The sequence below is a fragment of the Pan troglodytes genome, chromosome 11 (assembly GCF_028858775.2).
Source record: "Pan troglodytes isolate AG18354 chromosome 11, NHGRI_mPanTro3-v2.0_pri, whole genome shotgun sequence".
NCBI lineage: Eukaryota > Metazoa > Chordata > Mammalia > Primates > Hominidae > Pan > Pan troglodytes.
In genome coordinates, this window is record NC_072409.2 from 48,009,766 (window position 1) to 48,022,616 (window position 12,851).

Genomic DNA, 12,851 nt, shown 5'->3' on the forward strand with positions numbered 1-12,851 from the left:
ATTCTGCCCTAACATATTTGTTTTAAGAGGACAGCTCCTTGATGTGTGTGTGTGTGTGTGTGTATATATATATATGTATATATATGCAAATGTATATTTGTATATGTATATGCTTGTGTTTATTTGCTCATGTGTATACCCCCCCCACACACACACACATATGTATTTGGTTTTTAGGCATAATTTGTTATATAAGAAGGGTTTGCTGTTTTGTTTGTTCTGTTATTCTTGTTTGGTTTGCTTTTTCTTAATGAAGGACTCTGAACACAGCATGGTACAACAGAATGCCTTAGGGAATTTTAGCTCCACCAGTGTCCATCAGACCTCACCAGTCATTCCAAATAAATCATGAAGAGGAAACAGTGCAGCTGCTATGCAAATATGATGTCAAGAGAAGAATTCTCCTCTTTCACACACCCAATATGCTGCTACTGCCCCAAGACTTCGTTAGACAGAAATCCCTGAGCCATTGATTGCATCTGCAAATGATGTAATAATATTATTTCTAAATAATATTTGAAGAGTACTTCATATTTTACAAATTGTATTCATGCATCACCTTTCTGAATTTTTACAACAGTCTTGTGAATTAGATAATATCAATGCCATTTTACAATAGACTCTGGTGCCTTTGTGCTTTGATGAAAAGAACACGTTTGCAGGCAGATAGTGAACTGGAATTGGATGTCATTTTGGTCACCAATCCCACTTATTTTAGGATGAATTTAGAATTCAAAGATTGGAATAATGCATGTATAAGAAAGGGATCTTTCTCAAGACCCATTTGCAAAACAGACATGAATGCTGATTATTTTGAGGGTGGAAAACAGAGGTGAACTATTACTTGTTGCAAAGTGTTAGGAATTTTATGTTTATCTGAATCCTGTTAGCCTCTGGTTAATGGGGATCCTAGTCATTTTTTCAATTTGCAATTTTTTCAGTTTGTATAAGAGTTGCCAGACTGTAAACAAAGTGAGAGTGGCTGTGCCAGTGCTGGGCTCGGCAGTGTGTGCTGCTGTCAGGTTGTAGCAGCTGGCTAAAGCTAATGTTAAAGGAGTTTCACCTTCTTCTCATAAAACCACTAGTAGCTAGGCCAGGCACGGTGGCTCAGACCTGTAATCCCAGCACTTTGGGATGCAGAGGGAGGCGGATCACAAGGTCAACGGATCGAGACCATCCTGGCCAACATGGTGAAGCCCCCATCTCTACTAAGATACAAAAAATTAGCCAGGCATTGTGGCACGCACCTGTAGTCCTAGCTACTCGGGAGGCTGAGGTAGGGGAATCACTTGAACCCGGTAGGCGGAGGTTGCAGTGAGAGGAGATGGCGCCACGGCACTCCAGCCTGGGTGACAGGGCGAGACTCCGTATCAAATAAATAAATAAGTAAAAATAAATAAAAAATCCCTCTCTACTAAAAATACAAAACTTAGTCGAGTACAATGGCCCACGCCTGTAATCCCAGCTACTCAGGAGGCTGAGGCAGGAGAATCGCTTGAACCCGGGAGGCGGAGGTTGCAGTGAGCAGAGATGGCGCCACTGTACTCTAGCCTGGTGACAGAGAAAGACTCCATCAAAAGCAAACAAACAAACAAAGAAAAAAAAACATTAGTAGCTTGAAGTTGGCCATAGTGGGAGAAATTACATCATGAAAACTGGCAAATTCTTCAAATGAGTGCTTTTTATTTTTATTTATTGCAGAGAGCTGGCTTACCAGAGCACCGATGGACTTGGATACCTGAGATATCTGCTTGGGATCCCACACTTTCAAGGTCTCTCCTCTGGCCTTCTTCTGGTTCTGCGACTCCTTACAGTGCTGGGAGTTGGTGATGCCAACAGGACATACGCTCCCAGAGCCTACCTCTCCCAGATCACTTTAAAAGGCACCCAGGACCCCAGAATTCTCATCCTCAAAAGCATGGAGCTCAGCTCTTGGCCCTCAACAAATCTCTTCCCCATAAAGATCCTTTTGAGAGCTTAGGATGTCCCCTGGATGGTTTTGGTTGCAGATTGTGGTGGTGGAGGGAGCTATACAATTTAATCTATTACCATTAATTGGATGCGCTAATGGCAGATTGGGTAGTGATAATGCCATAAGAGGTAGTGTGTGAGCCATGTGCTGCATCTGTGCTAGCTCAGGTAAGTCAGCACACAGCACCTGCAGCCTCCTCTCACCTCTTCCCTGAGCAGCACCTTTTCACCTGAACATGCTGATCCCCTAGTGCTTCATCTTGACAGCAACTTAACAAGCCCTGGGCAGCTTTTTAAAATAAATGACTATGATATTGACTATGAATCTACATAAAAGCCACTTGTTTTTTAGTCATAATCTGTGTCTAACTGCAGAAGAAATTCACACCTTTGAAAAACAAAAATGTAAAAAGTGAAAATTGTTTGTAACCACAATATTCTGAAATAGAACCTTTTTGTTAGATCATTTTCAAGAGGATTTTTCATACTTTCCTACAATAATACCAATGTATATGCACTTGTATAAATTCATGGTTAAAATATTCATAGGGTGTATGTGTCTAAATATAGAATCATACCCTATTGTACAGTTCTAGTAAATAGCTATTTTTTTGCTTTTAACTCAGAAAATATATATTTTTATTATGCTTTACGTTCTGGGATACATGTGCGGAACGTGCAGTTTTGTTGCATTGGTATACACGTGCCATGATGGTATGCTGCACCCACCAACCCATCATCTACATTAGGTATTTCTCCTAATGCTATCCCTCCCCCCACTCCCTGACAGGCCCCAGTGTGTGATGTTCCCCTCCCTGTCTGTGTCCATGTGTTTGCATTGTTGAACTCCCACTTATGAGTGAGAACATGCAGTGTTTGTACCTGTGTTAGTTTGCTGAGAATTATTGTTTCCAGCTTTGTCCATGTCCCTGCAAAGACATGAACTCATCCTTTTTTATGGCTGCACAGTATTCCATTGTGTATATGTGCTACATTTTCTTTATCCAGTCTATCATTGATGGGCATTTGGGCTGGTTCAAAGTCTTTGCTATTGTGAACAGTGCTGCAATAAACATAAAGTATGCATGTGTCTTTATAGTAGAATGATTTATAATCCTTTGGGTATATACTCAGTAATGGGATGGCTGGATCAAATGTTATTTCTGGTTCTAGATCCTTGAGGAATTGCCACCCTGTCTTCTACAATGATTGAACTAATTTACACTCCCACCAACAGTGTAAAAGCATTCCTATTTCTCCACATCCTCTCCAGCATCTGTTGTTTCCTGACTTTTTAATGATCGCCATTCTAACTGGCATGAGATGGTAGCTCATTGTGGTTTTGATTTGCGTTTTTCTAATGACCAGTGATGATGAGCTTTTTTTCATATGTTTGTTGGCTGCATAAATGTCTTCTTTTGAGAAGTGTCTGTTCATACCCTTTGCCCACTTTGTGGTGGGGTTGTTTGCTTTTTCTTGTAAGTTTGTTTAAGCTCCTTGTGGATTCTGGATATTAGCCCTTTGTCAGATGGATAGATTGCAAAAATATTCTCCCATTCTGTAGGTTGCCTGTTCACTCTGATGCTAGTTTCTTTTGCAGAAGCTCTTTAGTTTAGTTAGATTCCATTTGTCAATTTTGACTTTTGTTGCCATTGCTTTTGGTGTTTTAGACACGAAGTCTTTTCCCATGCCTATGTCCTGAATGGTATTGCCTAGGTTTTCCTCTAGGGTTTTTATGGTTTTAGGTCTTAAATTTAAGACTTTAATCGATCTTGAGTTAACTTTTGTATAAGATGTAAGGAAGGGGTCCAGTTTCAGTTTTCTGCCTATGGCTAGCCAGTTTTCCCAACACCATTTATTAAATAGGGAATCCTTTCCCCATTGCTTGTTTTTGTCAGGTTTGTCAAAGATCAGATGGTTGTAGATGTGTGGCATTATTTCTGACGCCTCTACTCTGTTCCATTGGTCTATACATCTGTTGTGGTACCAGTACCATGCTATTTTGGTTACTGTAGCCTTGTAGTATAGTTTGAAGTCAGGTAGCGTGACACTTCCAGCTTTGTCCTTTTTGCTTAGGATTGTCTTGACTTGACATTCATGCAAAATATTGTATATTTAAGTTCTTTATTTGCAAAGGATACATAAATTTCATTTCAAAAGCAATACAACAAAGTGTTCCATTTGACAAAAACAGGGTAACTTAACTTTTCCAGGATAAATGATTCATGCTTTTATTAATTTATACATTTTCTTCTGAGAGCAGCTTCACATAGTCAAGTCTCCTTTTCAAGGCACCTGTTGGTTATATTGCTATTTAACCCTTAACCACATGCTCCTATGGAATATTTTTTATGTGATTGACATGCACTTTTACTTGACTTTAAGGAATTTTTCTTGCTTTTCTAACCAGATTGTGTCATGAGGTCAAGAAACTTGTAATATCTTATTCTATTATCTATGGAGCTTAAAACTCTACTATGTGATGGTAGTTTTATTGGATAGGAAACATGTGAGGGTAGGGAACAGTATAAACACTCAAAAGTTTCCAAATAAATAAATGATGGGTGCTCTATAAATGAGCACCAGATATGAGCTGCCATCACAGGCTGTCTCAAATCTGGAGGTCATTTCAAAGCACAAATAGACCCAGTGCCCTTAGAGATCTTAGTATGACCAAGGGTTGTAGAAAAAAGGAATCTGTGTTTTGAAAAGTGTTTTTGGGTCACTGTCATTTACCTGTTTTTTGCTTGTTTGTTTACTTTATTTTTTATCTTATTGAGATCAATGAGCTGAGATTATCACCCGCAGTTAGACCTCAAAGGGACTTCAGGGATCCCTCAACATTTCCCAAACTGGTGAATAGTAAAAATGTCCACCTTGAATTCTCCGGTCCTTCCCTGGAGATTCTGACGTAATAAGTCCAGGGTGGGCCTGGGTCCATCTACTTAAATAAGGACTTTGGCTGCTCTGTTTATGGGGCATTTGAGGCATGTGAGGAAGCATGTCCCCAGGAGCACTGGTAGAACAGACAGAAGGCATGCATGGCAACAACAAAGGTTGCTCTGGCGTTTGCCAAGGTTTATTGTGTCACTGTAATTACAGGTTGAGCACAGCTACATTCCTCAGCACAATAAAGTTGTCGGAGCCCACTCCGAGGCAATTGTTTCCCATTAGGGAAACGTTGGGTTTCCTTTAGTGATGAAAGGCAATAACACAACATGTAATTCCTGTAGCTGTAATATAATGCGTCCAGAACCAAAACACAACCCTCCCGGGAGCCACATCTACAGAGTGCCCAGAAAGGTGAGATTTTCTCTCAGATTGAGAGGTGACCTCTTTATCTTTTGCTGATGTGAATTGACATCTCTACTCCCCAGAAAGCTGAAATGTGACAGTCTTTGGACCTCATTTTCTCCCTCACAGCAATTAAGCAACACGTACATGCTGAGATTCACAAGGCTTCAGGCTTAGCTATGCCAAAAGAAAAAGATGGTTTTTGTCGGATTTTTTTTTTTTTTTGCTGAAATCTTTATAAGTATTGTAGATAATTCTAGTCCTAGAGGTTTTGTAAAAGTGATCTGAAATTTCTCCTTCTGAAGCTTTCAGTATTATAGATAATTATAGCTCTGCAGTGATCTGTAGAAATGATCGTGGACACACAGCATTTTCCCTGCCTCTCTCTCTCCTCTTTACGGCGTACTCTTTCTTTGGGAGCTTTAGCCTCACTCAAAAAGACTCAGGCCTATATCTTCTTATAGACTCTTACAAAAAGAGTAATGAATCAACAAGTGGACATAAATTAATAGTAACTTAGGCCAGCTTAAATATAGAGAGATGCAAACTTTTATGTTAGAATCCTAGTATACCTTTGTTTTATGTTTGTGGGTAAACACATTGTAATAAGAGGATAACAAGGGAAGTTGTTGAAGGTGGAAGGGAGAAGATAGTAGATCTTAGGGCCTTTGTCAGTGTCATCTGCAGACAGCTGCACACACTGTAGATGTTTGCATAAACTTCTGATTTCTGATCTACATGTGCCTCGTGGGCTAGTTTCAGAAACTCATCTCTAACTGAAAGCAGTTTCACAATTTCATGTTGTGTTCATGGACAAGAGACAAAATGGGAGTTGTTTGCCTCGGATTTGTGGGGAAAATTGTTTTGGAAAGATCTTTGTCAACTATTTAAAAAATTGATTTCCAGCCAGGCGCAGTGGCTCATGCCTGTAATCCCATCACTTTGGGAGGCCAAGGTGGGTGGATCACGAGGTCAGGAGATCGAGATCATCCTGGCTAACACGGTGAGACCCTGTCTCTACTAAAAATACAAAAAATTAGCTGAGCGTGGTGGCGGACGCCTGTAGTCCCAGCTACTCGGGAGGCTGAGGCAGGAGAATGGCATGAACCCAGGAGGCGGAGCTTGCAGTGAGCTGAGATCGGGCCACTGCACTCCAGCCTGGGCAACAGAGCGAGACTCTGTCTCCAGGAAAAAAAACAAAAGAAATTGATTTCCAAGAAAATTATATTGTGATTTGACCTGGCAAGTGAGGGTCAGAAAGTGTCATTTGGAGTCTATATAAAAAATAACTTTTGCTTAAATTGTTTCCAGTCCAATCCAGTCCAGTCCAACCCAAGTGTTACTGAAAACAAAATATCTCTTTATGAAAACCTCCACAGAATACTGAGAGCAGAAGGCCACAGCAAGACTGGCGCCTGCAGCCTTGAAGGGTTGTACCCAGCAGCGGGGAAGGGGAGGCAGGGATGGTGCTGCTGACATCCATCAGCAAGCTAGCCCAGCTGTGAGGTCTTCCTTGGTCACCAGCAGGTGGCCACAGGGACTCTGGCAGTACACAGGAAATGACCCTTGGACTCCATAACTATCAACGGGCAATCACTGCTTCAGAGAGGCTGGGAGCAGAGCCAGGGAAATACTATGGACATGCAGGACTGCTCTGCACACCACGTTGCTGTGTCATGGAAACAGTTTTAAAATTTTGAGAAAATTAGATTTTCTATTTTGCAATAAATACCAAAAATAATTTCTGCAGGAAATAAACCTTTTTTTTTTCTTCAAAATATTTACCAAGGGCCTTCTTATATGTGCCTCATATGTTTTGGGCTTAAATTAAAAAAAAAAAAAAAAAAGAACCTCCTTATTAAATACTGCCTTACTTAATTTTTATTCACTTCTATTTCAGAATTCTTCTGAGATTATTTAATATAACTTATTACTTTTGCAGAATTGTACAGTCTCCTAGGACAATGTAATAGCAAAACCTAAAAAATAAAAATAAAAGTCAAAAACAAAAACCCAACCCAATCCATCTTCTACTAGCAGCTGATAAAATATACACTGCAGAGACTTGAGTATTATTTATCACTTCTTTCTCCTAGATACACATCACAGTGCACACACACACACACACACATCCCCCCTACAACACACATATTCCCACACACACAAACACCACATGCACATCCCCCACACAACAGAATCTTATAGACAGGCATTAATCAAATAATTCTAAATTGCATGGGAAATTTCCAGAGTGATCAGTGCTATATAAGGGAGACCATCGTGCCCTGAATACATGCAGTTGAGTCATCTAATTCAAGAAAAATGCCTCAGGGAAGGTTTTCCTGAGGTAATGAGGAATAATCTGGAATACAAAGGATGAGCCTGGATTTACTAGGAAAACAGAAGTGAAAAGGGCCTCTGACCACAGGAAAAACAGCACGTGTGCAAGTACAATGGCCGTGAAGGCTGACCAGCTCGTGGGGCCCGAAGGGTGTGGACACATGGCTGGAGAAGAAGGCATGGGCTGGTCCTGGACCAGCGGGTCACATGCTGCCAGGGTAAGGACATTTTTCCCTAAGAGCAGTAGCAACACAGAGCCATTGGGTGTTTTGACAGGCACAGCAGGAGGACCTGGAAACTGATGGAATCAGGCTTGCATTTCAGAGCATCAGCGCAAAGGATGCAGTGGATGTGAGTGGGAATGCATCCTTGTAGACCCATTAATGGGGCTAGGGAAGGAATGATGGTAGGTAGAGGTAAGGTGTCAGCACCTATTCCCTCTACCCGAAATTCCCAACCAGATCATCACATGACTGTCTCTTTCTCATCATTCAATCTTAGTTCCAATATATTCACCTCAAAAAGACCTCCTTTCACCACTCTATATATTGTTGCTCCCTCTTCTTCTCATGGTGTTGCCAGACCTTTGGTCTTGAATTTCTTATTCATAGCACTTGCCATGATCTGATTCAGCAGGGCCTCAAACAGCATGGTTTTGTTACAACATTGATAAGAAAAACAAGTGGCTCCCGATTTCCAAGGGCCACTGAATGTGTGGCGTTTGCAAGTTCTCCCTACAGAGAAAGTGGCTCTTCTCAGGGTACTCTGGTTTCTCCCATATCACAAAGGTGCGTCCGTTAGGTGGATGGGTGTGTCCACACATCCCAGTGTGAGTGAACGGGTATGGGTGGGTGTGAGTGCACCCTATGATGGATGGCATCCTGTCCAGGGTGGGCTCCACCTTTCACCCTGCATTGCAGGGACAGGCTCTGGCCACCCACTACCACAAATTGGAATAAATAAGAGGACTCAAAAAAGGAATGAGAGGATGAATACAAATTATTGTAAAATAAAAATGTGCAAGGTCTATGATCATCACGCAGATGTGCGACAAGGACCGATGAGGTACGAAGATGCTCAGCGGGCCCGTCAGATTGGTTCTTGCTTGCTTTTGAACTGCGTTGTGGTAGGAGGTGCTCCTGACAATTTTTGCCTTGCAAACACTTATTGCCTGATTTAACCAACCACTACTGCCACTGCAGTCCCTTGCTGATTCACCAAAAATGGAATAAAAAATTATCTTAAATATATGTATATCTCACATGTATTTCAGTGTTTAATATTACAAGTGTTTGGGTCTTTTTATTATTTTTTTCTTATAGAGTCTCGCTCTGTCACCCAGGCTGGAGTGCAGTGGCACAATCTCCGCTCACTGCATCCTCCGCCTCCTGGGTTCAAGTGATTCTCCTGCCTCAGCCTCCCGAGTACCTGGGACTACAGGTGCCCACCACCATGCCCAGCTAACATTTTTTTGTATTTTTAGTAGAGACGGGGTTTCTTCATGTTGGCCAGACTGGTTTCAAACTCCTGACCTCAAGCGATCTGCCTGCCTTAGCCTCCCAAAGTGCTAGGATTGCAGGCATGAGCCACTGCGCCAGGCCATGTTTGGGTCTTTATTTAGAAATTTGGTGATGTTTTTGTGACTAGAAATGTGTCATGGGAATTTAACTCTTGTTTACATAAATTAGCTTATGGCAAAATTGGTTTAGTTATATATCATTTTGCTTAAAGTCACAGTTTCCAAGAACCAGTTGATGACATTAAGTGAGGACTTACTGTACTCAAATGTTCGCTTCTGTGAGTTCATGTTTTTCTCCTCCCTAGAATGTAATCTCCAGGGAGCATGAACCTATTCTTCTTCCTGTATCACTGTGTCCCCACTGCGTAGTAAACCCCTGGGACATGAGAGATGCTCACTGACTTATATTTTATGAATAAACAGAGACCAATAAGCATATTCTAGAGGTACCAGAGAGGCCACACAGGCAGGTGTCAGCAGTAGATTGGCTGCAGTGAGGAAGGAAGGCATTAGGGGCTACTTTTAGGCTTGCATCGCTGGTAGAAAGAAAATGTTAAGATCATTTAGGGGGCCCGGGGGACAATGAGTATTTGGAATAAACAAACAAATAAATAAATAAATAAACGAGTAAATAAATCAATCAATATTTGTACCTTATGGCAAAACAATGGCAGTTCAGAATTGATGGAATCATAGGAGCTCTACTCTAGGCCAACAGTTTTGGGTTTTGGGAGACCTGACGTTCCAGTTTCAATCAACCTGCCCAGCAAAACAAACAGGAAGGAGAGCTGAGGGCCCTCATATTTTGCTGCTTACTGGCTGCGTTTCTATCTCTGGCCTTGCCAGGGCAGCCCGCTGGAAATGATCTAAGATAAGTCCTCTGTGTTCTCTAGGAAGCAAGGTCTCAGAAGCCACTGGATCCTGGAACACCTCACTCTTGCTGATTAAATTCTGCAGCCTGCAGAGAACCCCCTTGTCTCTGGCAAGCACCTTCTGAACACAAAATAGAAAAGACCTCAAGCAGAGCTGTGGGGAGAAAAATGTTCTGCCTTCCAGTGATGTGAGAAAAGAAAACACAGTGAAGCCCAGGGTAAAGGAGAAGATGGAGTTGTTTTGATTTTCCCACAGGGGATATTCAGCAGATGAATTTGCCTATTTTCTTTCTCCTAAACAGCCAGGCTACCTTGAGAGAAGCAAGAGATCCTCTCCCTTTTGCCAAAATCTGCCTCCCCCAGGAGACTGTGCTTTGCTCATACACATCATTAGAAATTATCCTTAAATATTAAAACATAAATGAATATTCAGTGAAAGACTAAAGTTTCTCTTGTTTGAAAGCAAAGCCTGTAAACCTTTATATATTCGATTATACAACGAAGATGAAAATGAACTGATTCATGGGCAACCCTAATTAATAATGAAGAAGGCCAGAAAAGTGGCCCTGTCATTGGGGGTGGCTGGAAGTGATGGGGAAAGCCTAAGGGAACTTTCAGGAGTGATGGCAAAGTTCTATATCTTCATGTGAATTCGGTTACACAGGTGTATACCAAATTTGTCAAAACTCATTGAATGGTCCCCTCGAGCTTTGTGCATTTCCCTCTCTGTAACTTTAACTAGAAAAAAACATAGAATAGGTACATCTTGAACTCAAGTCAATGATATGTACCCCAAAGTATTTAGGGTGAAGAGGACTGACCTCTACAACTTACTTTAAAATGTATTAATAAGTGAGGTGGCCTGGTGGTGGCTAGAGGGAAGGAGGGATGAATAGGTAAGTCAAAGCAAGGGTAGTAACATGAATGGTTGGTTCTGAGTCCTGGTCGTGTTCGTGTTCACACTGCCATGGCTTTTCTGTGTTTGAACACTTGCAAAATGAACTGATGGGAAAAAATGAACTAGTTAGAATTGTGCCCAATGACCATTTCCCACCATCCGAAATATCTCTTTTCTTAGAAATGCAGGAGTATAATCACAAGGGGTATTTCTGCTTTGAACTTCTGACTTAGATATTGAATTTGTATGTTACCCCAAATCCAATCAAATGCTAACAAAGGCAAGTTCCTTGCTGCAGAGAGACCAGATAGTATTGTTAAGGAACATTATCCTAAACTAGTCTACAGCAGTGGGTTCAAATGACAGTGCTGTGGTGTTTACAGTTTTAATTCTGCTCTCTTCCCTGAGTTATATTTATCCTCACTGAAACAAGTTTTGCAGCATGAGTCCTCATGTTCAGATGCATTGTTTTGATTTAGTGAAGATATATTCCATGTATCTAAAAGTATCATGCAAGTATCTAAAAATATATTTGAAGAAATGCTTATTATTATCTCCAATTTATAGATGTGTTTATACTGGACAACAGCATCATTACCATTAAGCGGAATGAAACTTTTTAGCAGCAGGTCATATATTAACAAAGAAGCTTGCATAATTATCATGTAGACAGTAAAATGCACAAATATAATTCATCTTTATAATTTTATGTTTGTAACTCTGATTTGCCTATAGTAGCCCTGAAATGGACCTGTTCACCCACCCATATGGTCATAATGGCTATTTCCTGGTTTAAATATATTGTCAGAAATCCAGGTTCCCATGATAGGTGGTTTCAGGCACAATGTGTGCAAAGTGGATGCAAAGGAATAGCAGTTAGACTGAGCACTGATGGTAAGCACATCTTAGCCAATGTTTGAACTAAGGTGTCTGGAATGAGAAAACTAGTAATGATCCTCCAAGTATGAGAAGGCCTAGAATTCCATGAAGATAATGTGGCAAAATTCAAAGTAACCTTTATGTAAGCCCTTTTTCATGCAAGCCAGGAGTGGTTGAATAGTGACCTGTGCAAGAACCCACACAGCATCTCAGATGGATGTTCAAATAGTCCAATGCTCTAAAAATCTATGCTGAGTGGTGGCAGGGACAGCTTCATGGGCTTACAAATTGTGCAAGCATCATAGGCTTGCAGCAGGGTCCTGCTCTCGGGAGGGTCCCCGTGTTGGTTTAATGATTTGCTGAGATTCATTGGAACTAACTTAAACTTTTACCTTTAAACTCATGTTTTTTAAGTGAGGCATGGACATTGGAGAACACACATGAGTGAAAAGCTCTGCTTGGGGACAACGCTTCCACACACAGGCTCAGGCTTAGGAACATGGCTGCAGTGTGTGCACCAAGCAGTTGCCCTGAGCACACCTGGGGCAGTCCGGGGAATGGTGGGGCCTCAAAAGCACAGGACGGTCTGGGATCTGGGTCCACACTGCTGGGGGGTACTGTGGCAGTAGACAAAGGAGGAATTCTTCACGGGCAACAGTGGACTCAGAGCAGGAATCTCCGGGGCTCATGACGTCAATTTTGTCAGCAAATTGTTACCAAAAAGTGCACATATGGGGATTGCAGTAATGCATATCAGAAAGTTATGAGGTTCCTTGTAAGGATTTAGAATCCATAGTTTTAAAAATTGCTGCAACATTGCAAAGCAAATACTCATAGTACCAGAAATAAAAATTACATTTAAAGTTTATCACATTGAACAGAAAAAGCCACATTTCCATAAGGGGCTTCTGATGAATCCATTATGAAGAAGAGAACAACGTTGGAATTAACTTTTCCCTGTAATTGAAGTTGCAAGGATAACTTGCAAAACAGGCCTTTGAGTTATATACAGATCACAAAGCCACTTAGCTCTTCTTGTACACCCTCCGCAAGCTATCAGAGAATGTTGCCATTGCAT